Here is a 19637-nt window from a genome sequence, read left to right on the forward strand (position 1 = left end):
AGGACCAGGGATTAAAGGGTCACTAGTACCCTACTCCCCTCCTGAGACCCCCCCTCAAATGTCTGTGGCAGCAGAAACATTCTCTTTACATTACTTCATATTTGGAGGTAGAGAAGAACATTCAGCTAGTCCCCAGAGTGTCTACACCCATCTATGCTCCCTCACATGACACACTCACAAGCTCTGTGACCCACTGAGTAACCTTCCCCCAACCAAACAAGGCAGTGCTCTCTTCCTGTTCCATCAGCACCTCAAAATCTCTGAATGCAGTTATCTTTTAAAAATGAGATAATTACATGTAAAGCACGTAGAACAATGGCTGGCAAAGAGTAAGCATTGAGTACGTCTCGCTCTAATTATTATTTTTGTCTCTGGTCTGCAGATGAATCTGCAGTGCCATTTGCCTCTTCAGATGCCAGTATCTTAATGCCCCTCCCCGCATGGCCAGGTCTCATCTCCTTTGAAACAAACAAACAAAAAAACTGAACAACAATAGCAATAAAACCCCCTAAGCATTATAATTGGATAGGACAAGGTATGCTATTTGGTGGCTTTTTAAAAATAAGCTCAAAACAAAACTATTCAGGGACATGGAAATTAATTTTAAATGCTTAAATGATAAGCAAGTGTAATATGAAGACCTTGTTTGGGTCCTGATTAAATAAACCAGCTGTAAAAAGATGCTTGAGAGACAATAAGGGAAATTTAATTACAGACAGGAATGCATGATACCAAAGTAGTGTTGTTAATTTTAGTAGGTGTGATAATAGCATTGTGGTTATGGGTTTGTTTTTGTTTTTTTTTAAGTCAATATTTTGAGAGATCCAGAGGTGAAATAATATGATGTCTGGTATTTGCTTTCAAGTACTTTGACAAATAGGGTTGCCTGATTGGCTCAGCCAGCAAAGCGTGTGACTCTTTGAGCACCATGTTGGGTGTAGAGATTAATTTAAAACAAATAAATTAATTAAAAAGTACTTCAGCAAATAACCACCAATCAAACAGCTGATAGTAATGGTTGCAAGGATGGATGATTGAAACCTAGACCCAAGGGGAAAGTACTGGGGTTGGCAGCAGTCAGAGGTTTAGGTGAGCTTGATTTCTGGGCCGCTGGAGCCTTGGGAGAGAGAAGCATAGTAAGGTGAGACCAGCACCAGTGGCGAGGACTGGAGAAAGAGGAGAGAAATCCAACAGTGACTGGAGGGCACCACCTCTGCTTGTGTGGCGGCATCCAGACCCTTTTGCCCCCAGCCTCTCCTTGGAATAAGCCAGCCTATTTCCAAAGGAACTAGATTAGAGTGGTCCCTGGCTACTGCTTCTACTAGACACAGAAAACTTGTAGGGAGTAAAAAAAAATAGAAATTACCACTTTCCCTAGCACCCAGTGCCCCCAAATGTCACGAATCTCTTAATCTTGCAGAAACAGTCATGGTGTGATTCTGGGAGGCTGGGGAAGAGCTGTCTCTGGTTCTCTTTCCTTTTTTAAAAAATTTTTATTTATTTATTTGACAGAGAGAGAAAGTGCACAAGCAGACGAAGAGGCAGAGGGAGAAGCTGGCTCTTGGAGGAGCAGGGAGCCCTAAGGCAGGGCTTGATCCTAGGACCCCAACTTCATGACCGGAGCCAAAGGCAGACGCTTAACAAAGACTGAGCCACCCAGGTACCCTCTGTTTCTATTTTCCTAAAATTCTATTCCAAAGGGGCAAGATCTTTCCTGTTTAGAGTCAAGAATGAAGCGTTACCATTCTTTGGTTTTGAGGGCAGCTCCTTTATCCTAATGCAAAAGGACCAAGATCACATCCTTCCCTCTCCTGCTGTTGAAAACTAGCGGACCACAGAGGGCCCTGGGTACCGGGAGAATGAAGACAAACTTCAATCGCCTGCTTTGCCACCTTCTAAGCACCACTTATCTGAGTCTCCTGGACAAATGGAAGCAGATGGAGAGGGCACAGCCTGGCCCATTCTCAGAAAATACTCCGGTGGAGGCTAAAGGAGCCCGTGCAAGAGGACCTACATTTCCATATGTGAATCAGGCGTCAGTGATGTCCCTTCTCTCCCAGGCTCTGTTCAGAAAAAATGTCAGGTGCTGAGCATATCCACAGCCACCAAGGACACTCCTTGCGTGCCACTTTTTCAAGTCTCGGTTCTTGAATTTCTGAAATGGAGAGACAGACAGATGGAGGCAGGGAGAGGGAGAGGGGATACCGTATTTGCCTCTTCCCACCCTGCGGCTTGGTAAGAGCTAATGATGGAGTGCCTGCACCTGGCCCCCTGGAGCAAGCTTTTTGCTGAGGGAAGGCCACCATTTTCCTCAGATGACTTTTCCATTCATCTGATTTGGGGAAGTATAGGGGAGTTTTGTTTCCTTTCTATTAAAATATATCCATTATATTATTTTTCTGACTCAACTATATCTTTAAAGAAAAGCTGGGTTGTATTCCCACCAGCACTTTAATAATGTTTCAAATGGATTGTAGTAAAATCATGTTCATCCTTTACCTGCAGTCAGGGGAAAATAGACCATCTCGTTGTGGATCTTCCACTTCCTGCCAAAAGTAGGAATCTTGTAAAAACGCTGATCCTGTGTAGGCCATGAGAGAGTATTAAAAAAAATAGGACCTCACCCAGAAATGGCAGTTGTCCTTTTGTCTTAATAACATACTTCTTCATTTCTTTGGGGACTTACACCTCCCTACCACATCAAGTCCTACTGAGGCTGCCCATCACCATGCCCCATCTCTCATCTGGCGTCACTGGGAAATACGCCCAACCAAGTTGACCAGTCCAAAGATGTCATCATTCTAATCATTGTCATTAATTCAAAGGTAGGCAAATAACCCAAGTGGACCAAACAGGGCTGTCAAATGCCGGCACAGCACAATCCAGCAGAGCTTGTCTACTCTTCATTGATGTCCTTGTTAGTTTGAATGGATGGTCCAGTGGATCCCTGGCTCTGAGGTCAGTTCACACTCTTGGTGCCCAGAGAGTAGCTATAACCCGAGGGCCTTCCTGCCTAGGCCATATGCTAACTAAAGCATAGTCAAAGGTTCCAAGGCAATGGAAGCTCCTGTGGTTGGTTTATCAAAGCCAGGCCTCAGACAATACTTTTGGACCTGCTGAGGTCAGGATGAACCAATTCACCTAAGGACACAGTGTCCCAAAAGAGAAACTCAGAAAAACAAAAGAAGGATTTGGGGCTGATGTTCTGGCTCTGTACTATGACATAAAGATCCTTAAAGAGGATAGACTGTCATCACTTTTTAAAGTAACTACCTCAGGGCCACAGTGTTAATCCCTACCATTTACAACTGCATGCTTTGGGGAATAATAATTTCTCCAGGACCAACCTGGTTCAGCAGTGGTTGGCATGAAAAATACCCTAGGCTTTTCTCTAGGGCAGAGCAAGAAATCGGATTCCCAGATGGGTTAAGACTTGGGTGCCTTTCAAGTTGATGGAGTGGTGGTGAGGGTGTGACGTGGGGGAAGAGTGCCATTTTACTGTCACTGGAAGACACGGTCTACAGCACTGAAGGGAGGCCACTTTGACATTTTACCAGTTATATGTGGAATCTTGTGTCGAGCTTATTTGGCACCACATTTCTACTTTATTTTTGAAAGTACTCTTTAGAAACTGGCACCTAAGGCAGCTGTCTGTCTGCCCTGACCCTCAATCCAGTTCTGAGTCTGTATGATTCCTTCTCTGCACTCTCTATGCTTCCCCAACCTTCTTTAAATAGGTCTTGCTATCTCCCACCATGGGGGGGGGGGGGGGGGTTGGGGGCGGGGCGGGCAGGCAATGGATTGAGATAGGAACAGAACTTTGCAGATAAAGGCTAATCTGCATTTGAGACTCTTAGTTGGGATTTGTTTGGGGCCTGCTTGCCCTCCGACCTGTCTCCTGACACTTCACTCCAATAGGCCCTGCCAATGGTTATATTGCCTCACTTAGACTTCTCTGGATTTTTGATCTTATAATGCTAATGAAAGCTTTATCCAATTTATGACATCTTACTAATAATAATGTTGGCGTGCATGGCCCTTATTGTCTTCCCCTGTGATGAAATAGTCTATGATTCTAGTTGGGACTGATTTTTACTCAGTGTTCCTTAACCAGAGGTAAACTGTTTCCTTCTATCTATCCCGGTGGCCCCCTAATTTGTAGAAGTTTAAATATTTTCCTGTCAAAGAAAATATCCCAAGTATAAAAGTGTGACTTTTAATGGAGTGGGTAAATTTGTTTTTTTTTTTTTTCAGAGTGGGAAAAATTAGAGAGAGAGACAAAACATGAGAGACTCCTAACTCTGGGAAACAAACAAAGGAGGTGGGTGGGCAGATGGGGTAAGTGGGTGATGGGCACTGAGGAGGGCACTTGATGGGATGGATGAGCACTGGGTGTTATATTATATGTTGGCAAATTGAATTTAAATTTTAAAAAATGAAAAAAAATTTTAATGTAAAAAAAGAAAAAGAAAAAACTGGAAAAAATAAATAAATAAAGTGTGACTTGTGTGTGTAGGGAAACAGAATGGCATCCAAGTTAGACTACTTAATTTATTTTTAAAAATATTTTAATTTATTTGAGAGAGAGAGAGAAAGAATATGAGTGGGGTTGGGGGAGGGGAAGAGGGAGAAGCAGACTCCTTGCTGAGCAGGGAGCCTGACTCTGGGCTTGATCTTAGGACCCCAGGATCATGACCTGAGCTGAAGGCAGGTGCTTAACCAGCTGAGCCACCTGGGAATCCCCAAATTATTTAATTTAAACATGAAATCATATTCCCTTGACTGTGTTTTGCTTTACCTTTTGGACACACAATACCAAAAACATGTCAGAGGTCAGTGGTAGTCATCTGAATTCCCTAAATGGAGCAATTAGCTATTAAATACTATTTTAAGATATTCTAACATGAGAAGGCAGCAAAAACTGCTTTCAGGCTCTGCTTTCTGAACCACAGCAAGTAAAACAGATTAGGATTCAAAAGAAATAGAGCCATATTCACTTAAGACATGCAGAGTGAAATGGCCAGGAATTAGCGTCAGGCACAGGCAACATCATTCAGTGAGATAGAGTGACCAACTGTCTTGGTTTGCCTGGGGCTGTCCTGGTTTTAGCACTGAAAGTCCCACATCCTAGGAAACCTCTCCATCCCAGGCAAATTGGAACATTTGGTCATCTTAAAATGGGTCAAGTCACAGACTACAGGCCATGGCCAACAAAGACTGTCCAGGCATGTATTTGTCTCAATATCTTTGTGCCTTAGTAAAAGAAGAGTTAAAATCCTAAACCTCCCACTCAGAATTGCTAAAAGAAATTGCCTCAATTCATCGCTAGGCAATTTGCAAATGTGAGATGCTATAAAATTATAAATAATAGCTTGAAAGTGATTTTCATGCAGCTAGTAGACCTTACCTGGCTGACGCCAAGGTCTTGCTGTGTAACTATTAGAGCTTTCCCTATGGAGAAAAATCCAGCCCATTGTGAGTAATTTTACATTTCTTTCATTCTTGCTAATGCTAGGCCACCTCTCAGGACAATACAGAGCAACCTTGGCTCCGATTTTGTTTAACCCAGCTGGATGCAGTCAAATTATGGGCTTCTTTTTGGGTGGAGCATATTTTTGTGGGCTGTGGGAGACCTGTAATTTTTTTTTTTTTAATGCAAAACCATTTATAGCTTTGGGTGATGTAAAATCCACAGGGTGCCTACAACAGTGTCATGCAACCAAAGGGCTTCCCGCATGATCCATCTGGGACACAGTGGAGCCAGGGCCTCACCCAAGTCTCTGCCCACCCACTTTCCACATCTCCTGCACTGGTCCGCCCTGAGGCAGGGCAGCAGGCTGTGGAGCCTTTTACTTCTTTCGCTGCCTGTGGCTCAGAGGTTTCAATCACCAGCCAGGTTTTCTTTTTATCGAGAGAGCTATTGTTTGATGCTGTGCATTCATCCATCCATAAGTACCTCATACGTCTGACTGCTAGCTCCAGAACCATGGCAACAGCATAGTTTTGTGCAAGAGTCCTAGATGAGAAGGAAAACCTCATTTTTAGGCAAAGCTCTGTCATAGCCTGGCTGATAAATCACAGGCCAATTGCCCAACCTATGGGACTCCCGTTTCCTCATCTGTTAAACGAGAGGGTTGGATTAAATTAGCTGTAAAGCCTTGCTAGCCTCTGAAGTTCTATGATTCAATGCAAGAGGGCTAAGTGGTGGGGAATATAGGAAAGAGAGGGAAAAGATAAAGAGATGCAGGGCAAAGTTGATATGAAGCCAGTGCCTTGTAGAGAAAAGGTGGTTAGGGTGAGATCCTCATGCGAAGGCCTAACCAACTACCATTAGAACACAAATCGCTGCCATTCTGTTCTAAGGAGTTTGCTGGGCTATGATGGGATTTTACTTCCCCTCATCATCACCCTCACTTACAGTCAAGGTTATACTCAACCACCTTCCACTGGGGGTGACACAGAAATTACCATGAAGTCAAAAAAGGTAACGTTAAAAAATTAGTTCTAAAAAGCAACTCAGAAATCCATTAAACTGAATTCCATTTTCAAATAGCTTATTTTCTCAACACAACTAAACAACTGCACTTGTACAGATCTGAATTAGTAAAGAGCCTTACAAATGCAAGTTCATGGAAGTTATGACACATGGCATGATTGCATGGGGAGGAAAGAAGGAAGCAGGAAGCAGGAAGCAGAAATCCTCCCCATCACTTAGACCAGCCTCCACCTTGGGCTCTACGGTTCTGGGTCCATCGTTCTTCATTTTAGGATTCCAGGAATTCTACTTTACTGGGATTTGATGACTTCTGTGATTACAAAGGATCTTAATGGAAGCAGACACCAGAGGAATATCATTTGCCACCAGAACTCTTTAGTTCCTGATGTTATTTTATTAGTGGGCCTCAATTACTGCTACTCCCTTTACCCAAATTAACTTCTTCCATGTAGCCCACAAGGGAAAACAATAATATGTTATCTACCCCAGATTCTTTCATTCTGGGGTCCCCAGAATCCCAAGGGATATGCACAATAGTAACAAAAATCTGAGAGCTGCTTTTGTAATTTCATTTAATTTTTTAAAGATTTAGAGAGAGAGAGAGAGCAGGGAGAGGGGCAGAGGGAGAGGGAGAGAGAGAGAATCTCAAGCATACTCTCCACTGAGCCCAGAGCCAGATGTGGGACTCGCTCTCACAACTTTGAGATCATGACCTGAGCCAAAAATCAAGAGTCAGGCACTTAACTGAGCTACCCAAGTGCCTCACCTCCTTTTTAAAGATTATTTTTTTCATTTTATTTTTTTTAAAGATTTTATTTATTATTTGACAGAGACAGTGTGAGCACAAGCAGGGGGAGCAGTAGACAGAGGGAGAGGGAGAAGTAGGCTCCCTGTGGAGCACGGAGCCTGACAGATGGGCATGAGGCTCCATCCCAGACCTCTGAAATCATGACCCAAGCCGAAGGCAGATGATTAACTAAGCCACCCAGGTGCCCCTACTTTGGTCATTTTAAAAGTTGTAGCGATGATGAATTTGCCTGAGTCTGTTGCCTCCCTGAACCTTTGAATGTTTGTTTGTTTATTAAAGATTGTATTTATTTATTCATGAGAGATACAGAGAGAGAGAGGGAGAGGGCAGAGACACAGGCAGAGGGAGAAGCAGGCTCCATGCAAGGAGCCCGATGTGGGACTTGATCCCGGGACTCCAGGATCATGCCCTGGGCCGAAGGCAGGCACCAAACTGCTGAGCCTCCCAGGGATCCCCTGTATCTAACTTTATACTCGCTATACTTAAGGAGACACATTGAATGATGCCAGGAATTTACTCAAGTCCAATATCCACTTACTGTTTCATCCCACAATGGCTACCTTTATAACCTTGACCCTCTCATCCCTCCAGATATCACCCTTGACAATTTGCATTCAGTACCTATATATTTTTTTGTCTTTTATTATGGAAAACTTTATATGGATGGATAGATAGATGCTGGGAGACAGAGATAGAAAGAGACAGAGAGGAGACAGTATACTAAAACCCCCATGTAGTCATCACTGAATGTCCATATTACTCACTCATTTGAAGCCCAGAAGAGGTCATTTTAAACACCCTGCACCTTGGGATCCCTGGGTGGCGCAGCGGTTTAGCGCCTGCCTTTGGCGCAGGGTGCGATCCTGGAGACCCGGGATCGAATCCCACGTCGGGCTCCCGGTGCATGGAGCCTGTTTCTCCCTCTGCCTATGTCTGTGCCTCTCTCTCTCTCTCTCTGTGTGACTATCATAAATAAATAAATTAAAAAAAAATAAACACCCTGCACCTTAAACAATGAAGTTATTTTTGATAATTTTTATGAAATGAAACAAATAGTAACAATGGTCAGAGTAGAATTAGAATTGCAGGCAATGAATTTTCTTTTATTGCACGTCATATACATAATTGCGGCAGTAGAAAGGATAAAATAAAAATAAAATCAATAATACAATACTAAAAAAAGGTATAATATTTATTCAATAGTGTTTATATCTACCTAGCAGTCTGAGCTTTGATCCTTTGGTTATAGTCTGATATAGTAATATAGTAATATGTACATAATTGTCCAGTAACTAATAAGTAAATATTAATAAAATGGAAATGTTTATAAAAGGTTCCCTTTAGGCAACTATTAAATAACACAAATGTGATATTTTATTTTCTTGGTTCATTCTTCAGTTTTAAAATAATTAACAACCAAGAAAGGAAAATACATTTCAATTTTAAAAATATTACTTGAAATCAGTAAAATGAAAAAAATCAGTAAAATGGTTCACATATGAATGAAAATTTCTACTTGCCAACAATAGTATTACACATTGCTGTTCAGTCTCTGTTTCACTATTTTCAATTTTTAGCACAAATAAACACTCCCAAAGGTCACATAGAATAATTGAATTGAAGTCACTCAAGTTCTTTTTCTACTCGCACAATCACTACGCTATCCTAGTTAATTTCAAATCCACTTTTTAAGGGCAGGAACAGGGTTAAAAATGTGAACTTCAGCAGAAATGAGCTCCTGGTGCCAAACCAGTACAGATTTTATTAGTGTTTTAAATTCTCTGCAGATCAGGGAGGCCTGGGTGGCTCAGTGGTTGAGTATCTGCCTTTGGCTCAGGGCATGATCCTGGGGTCCTGGGATCAAGTTCCTCATCAGGCGCCCTGCGAGGAGCCTGCTTCTCCCTCTGCCTGTGTCTATGCCTCTCTCTGTGTATCTCTCATAAATAAATAAATAAAATCTTTTAAAACACTTCCTTACAGGGGATCCCTGGGTGGCTCAGCGGTTTAGCGCCTGCCATTGGCCCAGGGCGTGATGCTGGAGTCCCGCGATGGAGTCCCATCAGGCTCCCTGCATGGAGCCTGCTTCTCTCTCTGCCTGTGTCTCTGTGTGTGTGTGTGTGTGTGTGTGTGTGTGTGTGTCCCATGGATAAATAAATAAAATCTTTAAAAAAATAAAATAAAAAATAAACCTTAAAAAAATCTCTACAGATCATGCACCCCTTTCCTGTCTGCACCTAGGGTGAACTGCTTCCACCACCCTTCCATATGTTCTAACAGTCTGGGCACTATGTTGCATAGCTGCTCCCGTCTATCTAGTAGTGGCTTAGGGACCATGTTCTTCTCATTACTCTGGCTCCAGCCAGGCCAGTCTTAACTTTCCTCTGTGTCCAGCATCCCTGGCTTAGTTCACATTAACTTTAGATTGGATCAGAAAATTTCACTTTGGCAATTCTGCAAGTGATTTTTTTGCCCTTTTGGAAAGGAATGCTCTTTATTTATTTATTTTTTAAGATTTTACTTATTTATTCATGAAAGAGAGAGAGAGGCAGAGACACAGGCAGAGGGAGAAGCAGGCTTCATGCAGGGAGCCTGATGTAGGACTCAATCCCGGGTCTTCAGGATCACGTCCCAGGCCGAAGGCGATGGTAAACTGCTGAGCCACCCGGGCTGCCCAGGACTGCTCTTTAATAAAGCTATTTTTTCCTTTCGTTTTATTCAAATGGGCCATGTAAAATAGAAAAAAAAAAAAAATTTTTAGTTTTATTAAGATTTAATTGGCATATAGCATAAATTTAAGGTATACAGCACAATAACTTGACACACAGTGTGAAATGATTATGACAATAAGTTTGAGCTAACATCCATAACCTTATATAGTTAGAAAAAAATGTTTTCCCTTGTGAAAGAACTTTTAGGATCTATTCTCTCAGCAAGTTTCAAGTATAGGATATAGCATGTTAATCAGTCATCATGGTGTACATTGCATCCATCCTCCATACTTACTTACCTTATTTCTTTTTAAAGATTTTATTTATTTATTTATTTGTTTGTTTGTTTGTTTATTTACTCATAAGAGACACAGAGACAGGCAGAGGGAGAAGCAGGCTCCCTTTAGGGAGCCTGATGCAGGACTCAGTCCCAGGACCCCGGGATCACAACCTGAGATGCTCAACCACTGAGCCACATAGGTGCCCCACTTACTTACCTTATAACTGGAAGTTTGTACCTTTTGACCACCTTCAGTCAATTTCCTTGACCTCTGGTAACCACAAATCTGATCTTTTTTCTATGAGCTTTTGTTTTTGTTTTTTTAGGTTCCACATGTGAGTGAAATCATACAGTATTCATCTTTCTCTGTTTGACTTATTTCACTTAGCAAATGTCTCAAGTTTCATCCATGTTGTTGAAGGTGGCAAGATTTCCTTCTTTTTTATACCTGACTAGTATTAGAATTAGAATTAGAATTAGAATTAGAATTAGAATTAGTATTTTATGGCTGAATAGTATTCCATTGTATAGATAAAGAAGTTTGCTTCTGTAAGACATTACTGAAAGCTTTGAGAAGCAGCCACCATATCCATAATCCCACTTGATATCTTTTTACAAAGCACTCTAAACCTCTCATCTTCGTAGGCATATTATCTGGGTCCCATGAGACAATGGGAAATAATTTAACCAAGTGCTTGACTACCTTCTGAAAGGGTTGCCACCTTCCCCTGGAGAAAGAGGGGAAACTAGCAAATTCAATTCAGCCATTCCACATTTCAAGAACTGCTATTTTAAATTCTCTGAGAGTATTTATGAACTGGAAAAGACATCAAACGGAAAAGAGATTAACTCAGAGGAGTTTGGGTCACAGCTGAGACATAGAGAAAACCAGTTAAAGGCTATGATGGGGACAAAGACAGATATAAAGGCAAAATAGACCAAAGAGGTGACTCTTTCAGGAAGTCTACTAATTTGACTCCTCTTCCAGCCAAGAGTACTTCTAAAAGTACTCTTTTAGATACTTGTTCAATATTTCTCCAGTGGGACAGAAATATTTTTAAAATTCCATTTGAGATTGCTGTCTAGTTTGGTGAGTATATGATCAAATTACATTTTCACCAGTTACACAAAAATTCTCCTGTGAAGATCTGCATTAATTTGCACCATTTAGCCAATGTATTCCATTGATTTTTTTACTGCTTCCTTATTAATTGGTGCCCTGGGCATCTACTCAGCTGGCACACTCCTTAATCCAGATTTTGATCAGGATAGAAGAATAAGTAATTAGAAGCTGAGGGTGGGAGAGTATGATAAAGCCTGGTGGACTATGGGCTATTGCCTTATTTTCTGTTTCTGTTGTTTTTCATTGCCTTTTGTCATTGTTTAACTATTATGCTCTCCTTTTTTTTATGGCTATACTCTTTAAGTACCCTTTAAGTACCAAAGTAGCCAATTACATGACAGCTGTTATGTAGACTGGAAAGTTCTGCAACCCAATGTTAGTTTTTTAAAAAATTCCTTCAGGGAGGGGCTTTAGATATAGGCCCCCTATATAGTAGTAAGTTAGTGTTTGGGATCCAGAATTAATTTGATATGCTTTATCAGCCAGTTCCCATAATCTAGTATAAATAGCATTCATTTGCTATACTGGCTGTATACAGGGAAAAGGGAAAAACTCATACTTTTATGGAATTTCTAGACACTGACTCTGTAGTGGGTTGGCTAATGACCCCCAAAATTCATGTTTACCTGGAACCTCAGGATGTGATCTTATTTGGAAATAGTGTCTTTGCAGATGTAATTATAGGGATCATACTAGACTAGCATGGGACGTAAATCCAATTGAAATACCTTACAAGAGACAGAGACATAGCAAAGAAGGCTATGTGAAGATGGAGGCAGAGATCAGACTTATGCAACCACAAGCCAAAGAATTCATGGAGCCAATAGGAGCCATCAGAAGCTGGAAGTGGTAAGGAAAGATCCTCCCTTCAGAGCCTTCAGAGAGATGTTAGCCCTGCCAACACCTTAATTTCTGACTTCTGGTCTCCAAAACTATGAGAGAATACATTTCTGTTGTTTAAAGCTGCCAAGTTTGTGGTGATTTATTATGGGCAACTGTAGGAAACTAACATAGCCTTCTAACTTGATGCTAACCCCTGAGGACACCAAAACTCACTGTAGTCCAGTCCACCAGGGGTTTATAGAGCACAGGAAATATGATGTTTTGGCTCAAGTCCACCCCATAGTGAGCACAACAGGTCCATGGACCCATTATATGGTTATTTCCCAAGTTCCTAGTGTATAATAGAATAGGCATGCTAGGCAACTGATAGAATCACTACATTGCCTTTGGGACCCATGGACTGATGGCTATTTTAGTAGCAACAGTTAAAACAGTTAAGAAAAGCATCCTGGAGCATCGTGTTCTAATAAGAATAGTAAATGAAAACCAATATTGCATCCTCAGGGAAATTGTCAACTCTAGTAACACCATCACAGACTTGAAAGATCCCAAGACTGTGATTACTTTCACATTGTCATTTAACACACCTTTTTGGACTGTGAAGAAGTTAGGTAAATTTTGGAGAATGATTGTAGATTATCATAAGTCAATCAGGCACTTTTTGAAGTTGTTTTTCCAAATATATATATATATATATATATTTATATATATATATATAAAATATTTATATTGGAGCAAATCATCTCAGACCCTAACTCCTAAAATATAGCTATTGATCCAGTGAAAGCTTTTTTACTCTATATCAATTTACAAGACCCACCAGCAGCCATTTGCTTTCAACTGGCAAGGATTTGCCTCAGGGCTACACGAACTTTCTTGCTTTCTGCAATAATCTAGGCTAAAGATACCTTAATCATCTAAACATTCCACATAAATTATGATGCTCCGTTAATTGGTAGCATGCTAATTGGACCTGAGTAGCAGAAAGTAGCAAGCACCATGGATAACTTACTTACATACCTGTATACCATAGAGTAGGAGGTAAACCTCATGGAAATGCAGGGGCTTTTTTGGTTTTAAAAGCACTATGTATCATTTTTGATGTGTTACCACAACCCATCTACTAAATAACCCAAAGATTACCAATTGTGAATAGTATCCAAAGCAAGAGGAGGTTCTACAGCAATTTTTGATCATATGACCTAACAGGTCCAGCCATATTCAAAGTATCAGTGGCAAAGAGGGATGCTTATTTTTGGCAAGTTCTAGTAGGAGAAACACAATGCAGACCTCTGGGGTTTGGGAACAAAGCTATGCTCTCTTCTTCAGATAACAATTCTTTTATTTTATTTTATTTTAATTTATTTTATTAAGAAATAGGGCTACAGAACCTTGGCAGAGACATTCAGGACATCAATGCAAAGCAAGCTACCCATTATGAACTATGTGACATCTGGTCTGGCAACTTGCAGGTTGAGAGTATGCTCACCAGCAATTGATCAGCAAGTAAAAATAATATATAGAAAATAGGACTCAAGAAGATTCTAAAGACACAAGTAAGTTGCATGAACAATGCCTTAGACTCCTACACCACCTAGTCCTGTGGCCTTGCCCCCTCTTCCTCAATATATACCTATGATACCAGTGGGAGTTCATTGTGATTCACTGACTGAGGGGAAAAAAACTCAGGTCAGTTTTATAAGTGGTCACACTGTATTAACCAGAGGTGAGCTGCAACATAATAACCCAAATCAGATGCATGTTAAGACAGTAGTAAAGGGAAATCGTTCCAGTGGGCAGAAGAAGTACATTAGGTTAACCACTCCATCAGGACTGGAAATGGGATAGTGGATTGATGGTCAGGGAATTGGAAAGGATAGGAAGGAAAGATTGGTGACAGAAGGACTGGAAATGATATAAAGAGGGATGTCTTGAAGTGGGCACAGAGTAAAGATGTGTGTTTTGCTTGTATATGCTCACTGCATAGAGGTTATCAAAAACTCAAGATGATAAGTTGACCTATTCCGTGGATCTCAGCCAGACACTCCAGTGCTTAATGAATTCATGTCCCAAGTAGTCATGGCAACAGGGATAGAAGCAACTCATGGACTCAACAATATAGACTTCCTCCCACTGAGGTTGATACAGCTACTGCCACTTTTGAGAGCCTCACCTGCCAACAGTGAAAACCTACACAGAGTGCCTGGGCAGGGGGTCAGGGGGGAACTATCAGCCACCTGGACTCATCAGCCACCTGGACCTTCCAGCCAGCTGGCCAATCTGGTAGCAGATTCATTACATTGGAACTTTTCCATTATGGAGAAAGCAGGAAAAGAATAGTTAAAGTCAATGAAATCATAGTAAAAGAAAAAATTACTGCATCTTGCATCCCCTGCCAAAAAGAAAGAAGCATGACTTTTGGTTCTGCCCCTTTCGGTTCTGGAGGCAACACATTCCACACCTAGAAATGTTACTCTAGGTAATATACCTGGTAACACCAAAGGCTTCCAATTTCTTAATAGATCCCAGAGCAGAAAAGAGCTCTATAGCAAGTCCAGGCCATTCAGCAATCAGCCCTACTACTTCAGCCACATGATTCACCAGATCTTAGTTCATGGGTTGCACTGGTGGATTTTCCTTAGTGCAGTGAGGGTTTATGGCAAGCTCTAGAAAAAAATCACAACACAGATTTCTAAAACCATGGAGTAGATTTGTGCTACATCAGAGAATTATGTGTCCTTTGCGAAATAGCTAGCTAGGTGTGTAACTAGGTCCTTGTGGCAATGAGACCCTTAGCCCTGAGACATGAAGTAACCATGACTTTGAAACTGCTAATGAGCTGGATTCTGTTCACCAAGTCATAAAGTTAGGTTGGCCTAGCAAAGTTTATCATAAATTGACCATAGTATATCCAGAATTAAGCCCAAGCAGGACTTGAAGGCATAAAACAGTTGTGTGCCTAGATAGCCTAGACCCCATGTCACTCCCTAAGTAGTTGCACTGGGTTGAACCCATGGCCATTTGAGAAATCCCACACGATCAGCTGAAAGACCTGTCCTAGCTTGGTTTATGAATGGGTTTGGGCTGTGGATATTTAAAGGGTAGCCTTGAAAGACAGTGAGTGGTGCAGTGAGCACTGTACCTAGCCATCCAGTTTGTATGGTAGGAGAAGTGGCCTAGTGTGAAAATACATGCAGATTCCCAGGCAGTGATGTCTGGTCAAGAGAGTAGAAAGAAAAGAACCGAATGATCAGAGACAAAGAGGTCTGCCATAAAGGCACATAGATGGATGCAGCTGTGGGCACAAAATGTGAAGATTTTTGAATCACACATTCACACATTAATGCCCACACTGAGAGTGAGGGTCTCCTTAAATATTGCACTCATAGGCATCTCTCTTGGCTCACCACAGTCCCCACTCTGTTCAAAATTCACCATACTCTATTGCTGAAGCCTGTATGGATTCAAGTAAAAAGGAATAGGTGGATTGTAGCAGAATGTGCTATGTTTTAAAACTGCCACACAGACCCTGTTCTTACCATGGATGATTTAATAGTCAATGTCAATATTTTTCTTGGAAATGACATATGAAGAGGCTTCCATTCCATTCCACAGTGAACAAATGGACCCTGAGTGAAAGTATGCTAGTTTCCAAAGAGAGAAGTTTGTGATGCCCAGACCCAACCTCAGTATAAGGTTTCTCCCAACTACCATGAAGGATTATAGAAAGCATACTTCTCTCCAGTTCTCTGGTTTATTATTCAGATTTAAATTTCATAAATGGAATGAACATGACTGCCTATAAAAGTGTTTCATGGGCACCTGGGTGGCTCAGTTGGTTAAGGGTCCAACTCTTGATTTCAGCTCAGGTCATGATTTCAGGGTTGAGAGATTGATCCCCAAGTCAGGCGTAGAGCCTGGTTAAGATTGTCTCTCTCTCTCTCTCTTTGCCCTCCCCACCATCACTCTCTTAAAAAAAAAAAAAAAAGAAAAGAAAAGAAAAGAAAAGAAAGAAAAAGTGTTTCAATGCATCCATATTGAGAATGTCTTAGATTGTATTCTTGGTAAGATGAAGATTAAATCATCTTGAGTTTGACCCCTATAATAAAAAGTTCTCAAAAGGTGCTTTTTTAAAAAAACAAGATTTTATTTTTTTAAAGTAATCTCTACACTCAACATGGGGCTCAAACTCACAACCCTGAGATCACGGTTTGCATGCTTTTCCAGCTGAGCCAACCAGGTGCCCCACAGAGTGTGCTTCTTGATTTAACAAAATCTGGCATTGGTAATAATGAGGTGATATTGTTAGACTTACCCTCTACTGCTTCCTTCCACATGTAGATGAGAACTTAACAGGAACATGTTCTGGTTGCTCCTGTTACTGTAGGTAATCCTGTGTCTGGCCTCACCTACAAAGATAAGTATAAAAGGTATGGAAGTGCTAGGTTGCCCTGGAGAGGATTCTATCAAAGCAATCCATTAATGTGTCAATCCAAACAACAGAGATGTAACAAATGACTGAGACCATGGCCATCCTGGGAAAGCTAAATAGTAATAAGAATGGTTAACATTTATTGAATCCTTACTATATGCCAGGCACTTTTCTAAGCACATGCTTTGTCTCCTTTGAACTCCATAGTTCCCATATCAGGAAGTTCCGTATTATTTTACAGATGAGAAAAGTGAGGCTCAGGTTGAGCAAATTGCCAAGAATCAGTAAGTAGCAGAGTTGGAATCACAATGCTGTTTTGTTTCTTCGAGGGGTGAGCTAGTGGTTGGGGGGATGGGGTAACTGGGTGATGGGCATTAAGGAGGACATGGGATGGAATGAGCACTGAGTGTTATACGCAACTGATGAATTACTGCAAACTACATCTGAAACTAATGATGTACTATATGTTGGCTAATTGAATTTAAATAAAAGAGGCAGGGCAGCCCTGGTGGCTCAGTGGCTTAGTGCCGCCTTCAGCCCAGGGCCTGATCTTGAAGACCCGGGATCGAGTGCCACATCAGACTCGCGGCGTGGAGCCTGTTTCTCCCTCTGCCTGTGTCTCTGCCTCTCTCTGTGTGTCTCTCATGAATAAATACATAAAATCTTTAAAAATAATAAATAAATAAGGCAAACTGAAGAAGAAAAAAGAAAAAATATATACATATATAGGCAGCCAGGCTAGAAGTAAAAGAGATCCAAAGAATGGGGTAGGAGGATAGCGGGATGAAATAGGTAAGATCAGGTGACTCAAGAAATGAAGTTCACAAGCACTAGACATGTAAGAGCCATGGGTATCTTACCAGGTCGGGAGCAGTTCCCTGGGAAGCACTGCACCAGGCAGGAGCTAAGGTAGGCTCTAAAGTAATAGGTCATAGAACCAGTATTATACAAGTCCAGAGTGCACATGGATGAGTGTGGCATTACCATATTGCTCAGGTGTGAACATGTTCCTCCTGGGGTATCTTAATAACAAAAGACACTCTGGAAGCTACATTTAGAGATACTTGGCATTGTGGGCTGTATCTTAGAGCCCCTAAAAAATAATGTTTCTTCTTTGGTCTAACAACTACTGAACTGTTTTATTTTATAGTTCTGATGTATGGTTGATACACATCAGAAATTACTTTGTATAACCTAAGCCTTTGCTGGTTAAGTTAACACAGAGAACATTCGAGTTACTAAGTGTTCAGTAGCATTTACTTATTTTATAAGAAGTTGTAAGGGGAGCCCAGGTGGCACAGTTAGGTGTCCAACTCTTGCTTTTGGCTCAGGTTGTGATCTCAGGGTTGTGAGATCAAGCCCCGAGTCAGGCTTCGTGCTAGGTACGCTGTCTGCTTAAGTTTCTCTCCCTCTCCCTCTACTCCTCCCCTCTGCACACGCACTCTCTCTCCCTCTCTCAAATAAATAAATAAATCTTTAACCAACAATAAAAAAGAAGTTGTAAGTTTGCCCTCCAACAAGTTAGATTGGCATCCAGCCTTACACAATAGTCAAGCTCTTTTTAAAAAAATGTATAAATTAAAGTTTTTGGTAAATTAAATATCTTAAATATCTTCTGAATCCAACTGATTAATTCTTTTTTGAATTTTTAAAAAAGATTTTATTTATTTATTTGAGAGGAGAGAGAGACAGAGACAGAGCATGAGCTGGGGGAAGGGGTAGAGGGAGAGGGAGAAGCAGGCTCCTCACTGATCAGGGAGCCCAACATGGGGCTCGATCCCAGGACCCTGAGATCATGACCTGAGTCAAAGGCAGATGCTTGACCGACTCAGCCACCCAGGCACCACCCCCCTCCAAGTGACTGATTCTTTAAGAATATCAAAGAACACTGCTTAACTTTTTTTTTAAGGTTTCATATTAGAAGTCATCTTAGAGTAGGGAAACATCTGTACGGGCTTTCTATTTTCAGTTCCACCATGTTCCAGCCCCAGTGAATTAGAGATAAGGGAGAAAGTCACAGAAAGGTTATCAGGAAGCCGGGTTATCTCATCTATTTGCTCAGCTCTCCCCTGGCACCTTTCAGTGGTTGCTCTTGCCTGAGCATTCTCCTCTTTTCCATCTGCTTTCCCCCTGCCCCACCACATGCTATTGGAATGGAAACACAGAAGGCATTTGGCTGAAGGTTATTTGGAAAGGCCGACTCTAAACCACAGTGGTGACCAGGTGCTTAGTGGCAGCCAAGCTACATGTATGGAAAGAAGTGGGACCAAGCAGGGGAATCTCCATGCCCACAGAGGATGAGGTAGACACAAGGGAACAGGCATTAGCAGTCGGGACAATCCAGCTGGACTAACAGGTGGTGTTGCAGACGTGGGTGGAGTACACAGCAGGGATTTTGAGAACATGAGATCCATGGGTATCCAGACGTGCAGATAGTTCTCAGTGCTGGGCTGTCTGGAGCTTAGAGCAGGCACTTTGCATGGGCCATATGAAATAGTTGGGTACTCAACCTGGACTGGGGTTTGTCTAGGAGGACATTCCCTGTCATTGGCCATCCTGATCTGTGAGAAACTGTAGGTGCACCAACAGTTCAGTGGGAGGGTAATACAACATCAAGATGGTTCAGCAAGTCAAAGATCAGCCACTGAATATAGTCATAACAATTCAGATATATTTTTAAGTCAGGATTCTTTTTTCCCCTTTGGCCGTCTTAGCCTGCCTGGGTATCTTCGGGGAGACCAGTCATCCATGTTTGCCATAGCTGCAAGGCTGTCTGAGCAGTCTACAGCTCAGTAGGCATGGAGGTGGACCTTTGGGGACTCATCAGAATCCTTCTTTCTTTTCAGAAGGTAGCTGTCAGGAAACTGATGCATGGACCTAGAAAGCAACCCAGGCATTCTTAGCAATACTTGGGGAGAGGTTGAGAAAGTGGGGAAAAGACAAAGCT

General features: G+C 41.6%; 1 long non-coding RNA gene across 1 annotated transcript in view; it reads right to left on the reverse strand.

Annotated features, from left to right (window-relative positions):
- Positions 1-1516: 1516 nt before the first annotated feature.
- The window catches only part of LOC112648231 (uncharacterized), a 32514-nt gene continuing 14393 nt past the window's right edge, over positions 1517-19637 (reverse strand). Inside the window, exons 2-4 of the long non-coding RNA XR_003128838.3 lie at positions 16574-16667; positions 2500-2581; positions 1517-2155 (exon numbers count right to left, since the gene is read on the reverse strand). This is a non-coding gene — a long non-coding RNA (uncharacterized LOC112648231). The remainder of the gene's footprint in view (positions 2156-2499; positions 2582-16573; positions 16668-19637) is intronic.

The sequence above is a fragment of the Canis lupus genome, chromosome 7 (genome assembly GCF_003254725.2).
Source record: "Canis lupus dingo isolate Sandy chromosome 7, ASM325472v2, whole genome shotgun sequence".
Lineage (NCBI taxonomy): Eukaryota > Metazoa > Chordata > Mammalia > Carnivora > Canidae > Canis > Canis lupus.